At 35.4% G+C, this 12,172-nt stretch overlaps 1 pseudogene; it reads right to left on the bottom strand.

The window, feature by feature from the left end:
- Positions 1-658: 658 nt before the first annotated feature.
- Positions 659-1,499, bottom strand: LOC100929717 (annotated as a pseudogene).
- Between the last annotated feature and the right edge of the window lie 10,673 nt (positions 1,500-12,172).

Genomic DNA, 12,172 nt, shown 5'->3' with positions numbered 1-12,172 from the left:
ATAGTCCCAAGCACATAACAAACTTCAGCTTTGAGGGGTTTTATTATAAAGGGAGAATTAAAAGACAAAGAAAATATATGCACAAAAGATCATGCTTGATGAAAAAAGGGGAACAAAAGAGTGGGAGTAAATCACTTCAGTTACGGAGGCATAGGGGGAGATGCACAAATCTCATGTAGACAGTGAGACATTGGAGGGCTGTTGGCAGGGAAGAATGAATATCTCTACAATCTCACTTCTCTTTTCTCTTTAGAAATCCTATCTAGGACCCCATTCACTAGGAAGATGCTCTAGCAGCAAGTGAACTAGTTTGATCCCTTGAAGAAGGTGGAAATTTTCAGTTCCTTGAAATTTAAATAAGTTTAATCTATACATAAACTGGAGTTGGAAGTCTTGCCTTAGCCATTGATGTCCTCTGAGAGAATATTTTCCAATTGCAACTGTTTGCTTGCTCTGTTTAGAATGGAAGTAACATTTTATTTTTTCTCAATAGTATTTTATTTTTCCAAATACATGTAAAGATAGTTTTTAACATTCTTTTTTTCCAATGACAAAAAAGGTCATCACTCCTATAAATTATCCCTTAAGGACAAATATCTTTTGTAGGAAGCACACAAAAATTTTGCATGGAGAAGCCACATTTCCACAAGATGATTAATTAAGTAGACTTAAGTTTTGTTTCTGCATCTATCACTGTGTGAATGAAGACACCATCTTCAAGATGTTCAGTGTTATCCATTCCATACATATATGATGGTGGTATTGCAAGCATGGTCCCATCATTACTAAAGGCAAGTGATATTATGCTAAGGGTTACCAATGGAATTAGCACAATTATTTCTTGTTGAATGGATCCCAATTATTAACGAATCCATCAGATCCACCTGTAGGAAATGAAAGGAAATGGCATTGACAGGATAAATCTGCTTAATATTATTTTCTTTTAGTCTGTGATATTTGAATGCACATTTCTTCTTCTATACCTCAGGACTTGGGTGCAAATATTCAACTGCCATTTGGCCTTCAATAGAGCTTAACATATAACCCTGCTTCTTTAAAAATGCTCCTATGCAATGAGTCTGGTATTTTAAAGTATAATGCACATAGCCCATATTCTTTAAATCCCATACCAAACACTCTCCATCCAGCTATCCCCACAATTAATCTGCCACCAGACACAGAGAATATGTAAACCTTTTCTGACTGAGAAAAGGTAACTGCATTACAAGGTGTTCTGGGATCCTACAATTAACTGTTTGATCCCAAATTCCAGTAACCATAACATTCACTTCTGGATAATATCCAAAATATCTAATAGGTACATCATGGGTTTCAACAAGATTTTCTTGATTAGTATTTCAGTCATGCATTTTCAACTTATGATCTAATCCCCCACTCCAAGGATGTGTGGGATCATAGAAAACACAGTTGAAAGGGAAGTCAATGTGTTGCATGGTACGTGGAGCAGGCTCCTGATTATATGGAACAGTTAGCTCCATACCTGCTGAAGAAGGCTGCCCAGGAGAGTATGGAAAGCACCAAGTCCAGCATTCCCTCGTTGTTGTTGGCCAATAGAAGTTGTGTTATCAGTATCATAAAACTTATCACATTCAAACCAAGGAGGAGCTAATGGAGTTGCTGGCTGTGTAAGGGAAGGAATTTCTTCTGATGGAGCTGGGGACTATCACATCACAAATTTGAACTTTATGATTTCTGATTCAATTTTATTTTTTTTAGTTTTGCTGCATCACACTGGAATCAGACATGAGAAAGAAGAATTAGAGTAGAAATGAAGAAAAGGCTTAGGAACTCTTTAATGATAAAAAAAAAAAGTCAAGCATTATTCTATTACTGAATCTGGGAAGAAGATAATTTCCTCCACTAAGGGAGCAAAAATAATGTGAGTGGGTCTTCCCCACCAATAAAATGGGTGGGTTGTAGAAGAAATTTGAAAGCAATTTGATATCATGGAGTCAATGCAGAGACTCTTTCTACTTCTGAATTTCATAGGCTTGGGAACTCTCTGAGGATTTATTATTTCAAAGCCAGCTAGATTCTTAAGAGAATCCAGAAGGGTACTACCCTTTGCCCCTTTTTAAGTGCCTGGATGGGAACTTATTTGCAACTGGATCCATAAAGATGAATGACTAAAGCTGTTGAATCCCCAGCAAGGATCTGACATTGTAATATTCCTAAAAGAAATGAATTTATACATCACTACTCCCCTCTCACTTCCCCTACCTCCATGTCCTGTCACACCTTTTGGACAGCCTGCGTGGGGAGCTATTTAGATCCTGCCTTGTGAATAGTTTCAGATTTCAGCTGTGTCATTCCTTCCATACAGCTATACAGATACAGGATGATCAGCTAGTGAGATTTGAGTAGGAAGCTGGGATAGCTGTGGCTTAGGGCTGGGGTCTTGCCAGGTGGGCAAAGAGCAAGAACACTTCCTAAAGGGAAGCTTTGGAGGTGCTTGCTGAAGCATGGAGTGGACAAGAAAGCAACTGACAGTCACTAAGGATGCTAATAGAAGTGTACAGGAAAATTCAGCACCAGAGAAAGAACCTTTTAGGATAATCTAAGCCTGGAGTTTGCCTTGAAGTCCTGTCCCATTTGGAGCATCCAGGAGAGGCAACAGAAGGCATAGTATGGAGGGAAGGGGTAAAGGGATTTGGGTCTTTCAGTAACCTCTCAACATGTCACTGTCATTGTCATATCTGACTCTTTGTGACCCATTGGACCACACTAGAAGGGTCTGCCATTTCCTTCTCCAGTTCATTTTAAAGGTGAAAAAATTGAGGCAAACAGAAATTGCCCAGAATCACACAGCTAGTAAGTATCTGAGATCAGATTTGAACTTAGTTATTCCTGACTCTGGGCCCACAGTTGAACCACCTAATTGCCCTTGAACATTACACAGAATAAGGCCAAATGGAAATCTTTGGAGTTGCCAGAACCATCTCATGTAGTTAACACCAAACAATATTACATATATATGTGTGAAAGATAGTTCTTCTCTAGAGAGAAAGATGACGGTACCTGGAATTGTTATATCAGCTCCCTTTATAACCTTTGTTACCATGGTTATAACCTTTATAACCATGATGTAAAACTTAAATAGAAATGGATTTCCACAAGCCAAATATTGACTTAGCAAACAACAAATAAACATCTGTTGTGATAAGAAAATTTGGGGCTCAATTTTATTACTGCCATTTACTTAAGATGAACAGGTTACTTAGCTAGTTAAAGTCTGAAAAATAAAGTTGAGATCTGTGTTAACCAGTTTCTACTCTGCAAATTCCAGCTTGAGATGTCAACTCATACTCTGGTTTACTAGCTAGTTTCTATTTTATGATCTATTTCCCCTTTCTACCAGCTATTCTTTGAAGTGCAAATCTTATCCTTCTGTTTTTTGTAAAATTCCCTTGTACCCATTTTATCTAAATAAAAAAAATCTATGTTATTTTATTTGTCTTTCATTTTCAAAGGGGACCACTGATCATCTCAGGGGATATCTTAACATTCTCTAATTGGATTGAAGTGAGGCACTATTGCACAAAGTTATCGGTCTAATTCTCTATTCCAAAGTCATCAAAGTCCAATGTTAAAAGTCAAAACAATTAGTGATGATCTAGGATGCAGTGGACAACCTTTCCCCCCCAATGTCTGTCTGACCAAGCTCTAAGAGTCCCACAGAGCCTACTTCAGCTGCCTTCATGGCCATTGAAACAAATTGTTTTCACTTGCCCGTTCCACCTGGAGAAGTCTTCATATGCTTGGGGTGGACTCCTCCCTCAGATCACCAACGGATTTGAGGTTCTTCAGTTACTCTCAACCTGGTTTAGCCCATCTGTCTTGATGGTTTACTGGAGGATGGTCATTGTACATGTTACAGTCTGCTGGAACCAGAAGTGCCAGGTGCTAGGTGCCAGGCGGACCCCCAAGGTAGATGAGCAGCCCTGGAAATGGCTTAGCAAGCCCTCACACCAGAGATGTTATTCCTTCTTGAATATCCCACTGAAACCTAGATCACATTGCTAACGCTGTTCCTCGGGACTCATTGATGTTTTTGCATACAATAAGGCCTGTTCTCTGAGCATAATAAACTCCCCTGCCCACCATATCTCTGTGTTGTTGATTGTTCTGACTGGTACTGTTACCTGTCAAGAGATCTTGTAACAATACCAAGAGTGGTACCTATCAGGAGATCCCCAGATAAATTTTTATCATACTATGTTGTAATATATTTTTGGACTACATTTTTATTTATTTTACTACACATTTCCTAGTTATATTTTAAACTGGTTTTGGCAGCATTTGAGTTTTTTTGGTTACTCGAGGATCTGCTGGCAACAAGCTAGAACAATCAATTGTTTCTCATGAGGGAGGACAGATGGGAAAATATGAGAATAATTATAATATTATTTATTATATAGCATTATTTATTTTTATTATATGATAATGATATTATATGTTAATATAATGTTAATATATATTTTATTATATAGCATCTACTATGTGTCAGGCACTGTGCTAAATGCTTTACAAGTATTATTTTATCTGATTCTTACAACAAAACTTCAAGGTAGGTCACTATTTTACAGTTGAAGAAACTGAGGCATTTGGAAGGTAAGTGATTTGCTCAGCATTACACAGTTATTAAGTGTCTAGGGTTAGATTTGAACTCAAGTCTTCTTGACTCCAGAGTAGGCAGTCTACCCACTGTACCACCCAGCCAATGTTAGATGGCACCCCACAATTTTAGGGTAGGAGCTTGTAAGACTGGAGTCAGTTTTGTTTTATGAATAATTTTATAACTTCTGAGAAGAATCCTTTAATTTGAATTCAAGGCCCATTTAGATTTCTCCTGAAAGAATGAGCCATTGGCTTTTCAACAGTACAATGATTCGAGACAATTTCAATAGACTTGTGATGAAAAGTGCCATCTACCTCCACAGAGAAGTGTGGAGACTGAATGTGGATCAAAACATAGTATTTTCACCTTTTGTTGTTGTTTGCTAGTTTTTTTTTCTTGTGTTTTTTCTCTTTTGATCTATTTTTTCTTGTACAGCATGATGAATGTGGAAATATATTTAGAAGAATTGCACAAATTTAATCTATGTCAGATTGTTTGCGACGGAAAGAGAGGAAGAAAAATTTAGAACACAAGATTTTGCAAAGATGAATGTTCAAAACTATCTTTGCATGTATTTGGAAAAATCAAATACTATTTAAAAAAGAAAAATATTCCCCTCCCCCCAAAAAGAATGTGCCATTGGGGTGAGGATTAAGGTTATTGATTCCAGGGGGAAATTAAAAGAAACTAAAAAAGAAAGAACTAGCCCAGGTGTGAATTGTAATCCTGCCCATTTCTAATGGGAGTAAGGGGGGAGAGGCAAATGAACTAAGGATAAAGGGAGCACAGATCTTCATGCAGCATCTAACTTTTGACCTTAAGAAATGGCTCCCTGGAAGTCTTTGAGATCCGCAACACTAATATGCCATGTTATTCTGTGCCCAGTTGTATTTTTTTCCTTTCTAGTTCCTTTTGAATAGTCGTCTTTTCCAATCATAGGTTCCAATATTCCTAGTCTATGTGATACTTATGTTGTCAAAATTGTCCAGTTAAAATACGTCCTCCTTGCTTTTCACTCATACTTTGCGCATCTAGGTATGGACATCTGAGATCATGGGTTTTAATCTGGGCTCTTAAGAATTTGAATTTTTAAAAAAAGAATTTCAGTGATTCTGTTGTCTCTCAGTGTTATCTGGCTAGGTGGATAAAATAGTTTTCTTAATGTTTTTTATATATTAGATTTTCAAAATCCAGTAAAATATATTCTGAAAAGTCCTTGAATTTCATTCCCATATAATGGTCTGACATTTCTATATTTGATGCTATGTTATAGAAATCTAAATATCATTTTCAGACATCATCTCCCGAACCAGTTGTTCATTCCCCAAATCTTTCTTTTTTGCCTTAGAGTAGTAGCAGTGATAAAAATAGTACTTACTTCTAAGATCTCAAGTTTCTTGTCCAGGACTTTATAACCTTTAACAATGCTTTTTAGATTGCTTCCAGCAGTACTATTTGCACTTGCATGAATCACCAGAAGTCATCAAGTTTGACAGGTCTTGAGAATTGTTCTCACTCACATCTTGGATACATGCCCAGGAAGGCAGCAATTATTATAATATCAACAAATACCTAGTACAATGCCCCTCATTGGAATCATTGGGACCTAGAATTCATCTTTTTTTCCTTTGACCTTAACCAACAAAATCTATAAAACTTTCTTAATCATTCTTTGGAAACAGTGACTACTTTTTTCTCTATGCGAAGAGTATCATATCTGTGAAACCCTAGTCCCAAAGTCCATAGGCATGGGACTCTCTCCTTATTGATGGAAATCAAAATACTTCCCAGATATAAGAGACAGAGTGGTGCTGGAGAAAGCAGGAGAAAGAAGAACTTTTTGGTTGTCTTCAAGCTTCATATCTCTTTGAGTTTTGAAGATTCTTCACATGTTTCTGGCTTCCAGCTTCAAGAGAGAAAATGGCAGGTACCAACCCAGATTGCTGGAAGAAAGGGCTCTGGGAAAAAGCCTTATTTCAGGAGCTGGCAATCTCCATCATGTCTCTCTCCCTAGCATGCTACATTAGAAACTTTGGGAGAACTTCCCATTGGGTGAGATCTAGGATTCTCTTTCTTGGTTAAGCTGAGTTATTTTACTCCTGATAGCTCAGAACCTTCACTCTGTATTGTCTGTCATATGTTATCATATATATACTATATCTGACTTCTATTTTGCCATCAATTTGGATAAATGGTTTTCTTGGCTAAATGCTATGTAAATTCATTGTGGAACTGGTATTTGGTGGAAAAGGGGTCATGCCTTGAATATAAAATGTGGGGTTATTCCCTATCATTAATGAAATAGCTTGAAATTGAGGTTAAAAATCATTTTCCCTGTGTGGTAAAATTGGAATATTAATATATTTCTGGTGGAGTTGTGAACTGATACAACCATTCTGAAGAGCAAATTGGAAATTGTACATACCCTTTGATCCAACAGTGTCTCTATTGGGTCTGTATCCCAAAAAGATCATAAAAAAGGGAAAAGGACGCAAATGTGCAAACATGTTTGTGGCAGCCCTTTTTGTAGAGGCAAGAAAATGGAAATTGAGTGAATGTCCATTAGTTGGGGAAGGCTGAATAAGTTATTGTATGTGAATGCAACAAAATATTATTTTTCTATAAGAAATGATGAGTGGGCTGATTTCAGAAAAGCCTGGGGAGATTTACATGAACATCTGATGCTAAGTGAAGTGAGTAGAATCAAGAAAATATTGTACACAGCAACAAGATTATGTGATGATCCACTATGATGGATTTTGTTCTTTTTAACAGTGAGGTCATTCAAAACAGTTCCAATAGACTTGGGATGGAAAGAGCCATTCACATTCAGAGAGAGAATATGAATCAAAGCCCAGTATTTTTACCTTTCTTTGTTGTTGTTTCTTTGCTTGCTTGCTTTTTTCTTTCTCATGTTTGTTTTTTTCATCTTTTGATCTGATTTTTCTTGCACAGCATGATGGAAATGTGTTTAGAAGAATTGCACATATTTAACCTATATTGGTTGCTTCTGTCTTTAGGAGGGAGTAATGGAGGGAGAAAAATTTGGAACACAAGATTTTGCAAAGGTAAATGTTGAAAAAAATGTTATCTTTGCATGTATTTGGAAAAATAAAAGTCTATTAAGAATCATATCCCCTAGACTAACAATATTGAATAATCTGAGGAGATTAGAGTGGTGGCCACTGGTCCCAACTTCCTGCTTCCCCTCTTGGCAGGAATTACAATCATCCTTGGAGAAGGATGGGGAGAAATTAGGTTAAAGATTCTGCCTCTCTTAAAGTCATTTAATGACATTCTCATGTCACATGTGGAAAAACAACACTAACACTTAGCTTTAAGTGTTCGATGGTCCTTCTTTCCTTTTTCTTCCCCTTTCTCCTTCAACCTTTCAATTTCCTGTCATAAATCACTATTTCCCCCCACACACACTTCAGATTCTTTTCTTTGTTTGTTTTCACATAGACATGCTTCTCCTGTTTTTCAAAAAGAATGCTTCATGAACTTTAATAACTTAGAAAAGAATTGTTTTAGACTCAATATCTTTTCTTTTTTTTTTAATTTTAACTGTTGAATTTATTTATTAGTTCAAACTCTGATATACTCAGAGACCTTTAACAATCTTTTTTTTTTTAAATAGCCTTTTATTTACAGGATATATGCATGGGTAACTTTACGTTAACATTAATTAAACCTCTTGTTCCAATTTTCCCTTTTACCCCCCCCCTCCCTAGATGGCGGGATGACCAGTAGATGTTAAATAATATTTAAAATATAAATTAGTACACAAAAGTATAATCCACCAAAACGTTATTTTGCTGTACAAAAAGAATCAGACTCTGAAATATTGTACAATTAGCTTGTGAAAGGAAATAAAATGGGTGTGCCTTTAGGGTTGGGAAATTCCAATTGGTTTTAGTCATCTCCCAGAGTTCTTTTTCTGGGCATAGTTGGTTCAGTTCATTACTGCTCCATTAGAAATGATTTTGGTTGATCCCGTTGCTGAGGATGGCCTGGTCCATCAGAACTGGTCATCATATAGTATTGTTGTTGAAGTATATAATGATCTCCTGGTCCCGCCATTTACTCAGCATCCGTTCATGTAAGTCTCTCCAGGCCTTTCTGGAAATTATCCTGTTGGTCATTTCTTTACAGAACAGTAATTATTCCATAATATTCATATACCACAAATTTATTCAGCCATTCTCCAACGATGGACATCCATTCGTTTCCAGTTTTTAACCACTACAAAAAGGGGCTGCCACAAATACCGTGGCACAACAGGTCCCCTTTTATAATCTCTTTGGGATTTCCCAATAAGAACACTGTTGGATCAAAGGGGCAGTTTGTCTTTTTGACATAGTTCCAAACTACTCTCCAAAATGGTTGGATTACCACAACTCCACCAACAATGCATCAATGTCCCGGAACCGCATCCCCTCCAACAATCATCATTATTTTTCCTGTCATCTTAGCCAATCGCAGGTGTGTGTGGTATCTTAGAGTTGTCTTAATTTGCATTTTCTCTGATTAATAATGACTTGGAGCATCTTTTTCTTGATAGAAATAGTTTCAATTTTTCATCTGAGAATTGTCTGTTCATATCCTTTTGACCATTTTTCCAATTGGAGAATGGCTTGATTTTTTTAAAATTAGAGTTAATTCTTATATTTTGAAAGGAGGCCTTTCGGAACCTTTGTAAAATAACCCGTTTTTGCTTCCCTTCTATTCTTGTCTGCATTATTTTGTTTGTAAAACCTTTCCAGTTTGGTATAATCAAAAATTTTCTATTTTGTGATCAGTAATGATCTCTGGTTCTTACTTTGGTCATAAAGACCTTCCCCTTCCACAGGTCTGAGAGGTAACCATCCTGTGTTCCTCTAATTTTTAATAATTTATTCTTTACTGGGTCATGAACCCATTTTGACCTTATCTTGGGTTCGGCGTTAATATGGATCAATGGCCTGGTTTCTGCCATGTTGTTTCAACCCAGCAATTTTTTATCAAATAGTGTTCTTATCCCAAAAAGCTGGGATCTTTGGGTTTTGTCCAAAGACCAGGTTGTTTATTTGTTGACTGTTTTATCCCTTAGGCCTAATCTATTCCACTGATCAACTAATCTGTTCCTTAGCCAATACCAAATGGGTAACTGCTGCCTATAATATAATTTTAGATTGGTACAGCTAAAATTTTCATTTGATTTTTTTTTTCATTAATTCCTTGAAATTTTTGCCTTTGTTTTTCCATATTGAACTTTGTTTATTTTTTTTCTGGGTCAATTAAAATAGTTTTTTTGGGACTCTGATTGGGAAGGCCAAAATAAATAGATTAGTTTAGGTAATTTACCCTTTATTATATTTGCTCGCCTTATCCAAGAGCATTTAATATTTTTCCAATTGGTTTAGATCAGACTTAATTTGTGTGAAAAGTGGTCTGTAATTTTGCTCATAAAGTTTCTGATTTTCCTTGGATGGATTCAAATATTTTTATATTATCAGTAGTTGCTTTAAATGGAATTTCTTTTGTAACTCCGGCTGTTGGATTTTGTTAATGATATATAAGAATGTTGATGACTTATGTGGGTTTATTTTTATAACCAGAACTTTTAAAGTTGTGGATTATTTAACAACTTTTTTAGGGAATTCTGGGGTTCTCTAATTACCATCATGTCATCCAAAGAGTGATAATTTGGTTTCCCATTGCCTATTCTTATTCCTTTAATCTCTTTCTCAGCTCTTATTGTAAAGCTAGCGTTTTTTAACTTTTAAATAGTAACGGTGATAGTGGGCAAAATTGTTTCCCCCAGATCTTATTGGGAATGGTTGGTTTTGTCCATTACAATGATGTTACTGATGGTTTTAAATAGATGCTGCTTTATTTATTTTTAAGGAAAAGTCCATTTATTCTCTCTCAAGTGTTTTTTTTAATAGGAATGGATGTTGGATTTTATCAAATGCTTTTTCATCTTTGAGATGATCATATGGTTTTTGTTGGTTTGCTTTTATTATAGTAATTATGCTAATGGTTTTCCTAATATTGAACCAGCCCTGCTTTCTGGTATAAATCCTACTTGATCATAGTGTTTAATCTTTGGAGATGATTTTCTGTAGTCTTTTTTGCTAATATCTTATTTAAGATTTTAGCATCAATATTCATTAGGAGATTGGTCTATAATTTTCTTTTCTTGTTTTCAGCCTACCTGGTTTAGGTATCGCAACCATGTCTGTGTCATAGAAGGAATTTGGTGGACTCCTTTCCCTATTTTTAACAAAAATTTATATAGCATTGGGGCCAATTGTTCTTTTAAATGTTTGGTAAAATTCACATGTAAATCCATCTGGTCCTGGGGATTTTTTTTCTTAGGGAGTTGTTTAATTGCCTGTTCTATTTCTTTTTCTGGAAATGGGACTATTGAATTTTTTCCTCCTCTGTTAGTCTGGGAAGTCTATATTTTGGAGGTAGTCATCCATTTCACTTAGGTTATCAAATTTATTGGCATAAAGTTGAGCAAAATAACCCTTATTATTTCTTATTTCCTCTTCATTGGTGGAAAGTTCTCCTTTTCATTTTTTAAGACTACCAATTTCATTTTCCTCTCTCCTTTTTTTCTAATCAGATTTCCAAAACTTATCTATTTTATTGGCTTTTTCTTAGAACCAACTCAGTTTTATTAATTAATTCCAATTAGTTTTTTTTTTTCAATATTTTTAAATTTCTCCTTTTAATTTTAAATTTCCAATTTGGTATTTGATTGGGGTTTTTTAATTTGGTCTTTTTTTAGTTTTTTTAGTTGCAAAGCCCAATTCATTAATCTTTTCTTTCTCTGTTTTATTCAAGTAAGCCTCAAGGATATAAAATTCCCTCTTATTACCGCTTGGTTGCATCCCACAAATTTTTGGTATGATGTCTCATCATTTTCATTATCTTAGGAAATTATTAATTGTATCTATTTGCCTTCACCCAATCATTCTTTTAAGATGAGAGTTTAGTTTCCAATTACTTTTTGGGTCCTATTTCCCAACTTTTTGTTGAATGTAGTTTTTATTGCATCATGATCTGAAAAAGAAAAGGTTTTATTATTTCTGCTTTCTTTTGCAATTTAATTTTAGGTCTTTATGTCCAAATATGGTCAATTTTGAATAGGTTCCATGAACTGCTGAGAAGAAAGTTATTCCTTTCATTCCATTCAATTTTTCCCAAAGATCCAACATCCAATTTTTCCTAAATTCTTTTACTTCTTTAATTTCTTTCTTATTTGTTTTTTTGTGGTTTGATTTGTCTAATTTGAGGTGCAAGGTTGAGATTTCCTACTATTACAGGTTTTTTGTTTCCATTTCTTCTTCAACCTCTTAACTTCTCCTTTGGGTTGGATGCCATACCACTTGGTGCATATATGTTTTAATATTGATATTGCTTCGTTGTTTATTTATCCCTTTGGGATGTAGTTTCCTTCCTTATCTTCCAATAGATCCTTTTACTTTTTGCTTGACCTGAGATAAGGTATACCCCTTTTTTTGTTTCACCTGAACATAA

Source organism: Sarcophilus harrisii, chromosome 1 (genome assembly GCF_902635505.1).
Source record: "Sarcophilus harrisii chromosome 1, mSarHar1.11, whole genome shotgun sequence".
Taxonomy (NCBI): domain Eukaryota; kingdom Metazoa; phylum Chordata; class Mammalia; order Dasyuromorphia; family Dasyuridae; genus Sarcophilus; species Sarcophilus harrisii.
The sequence above is the reverse complement of the archived record's forward strand: the minus strand, read 5'-3'. Positions and strand labels throughout refer to the sequence as shown.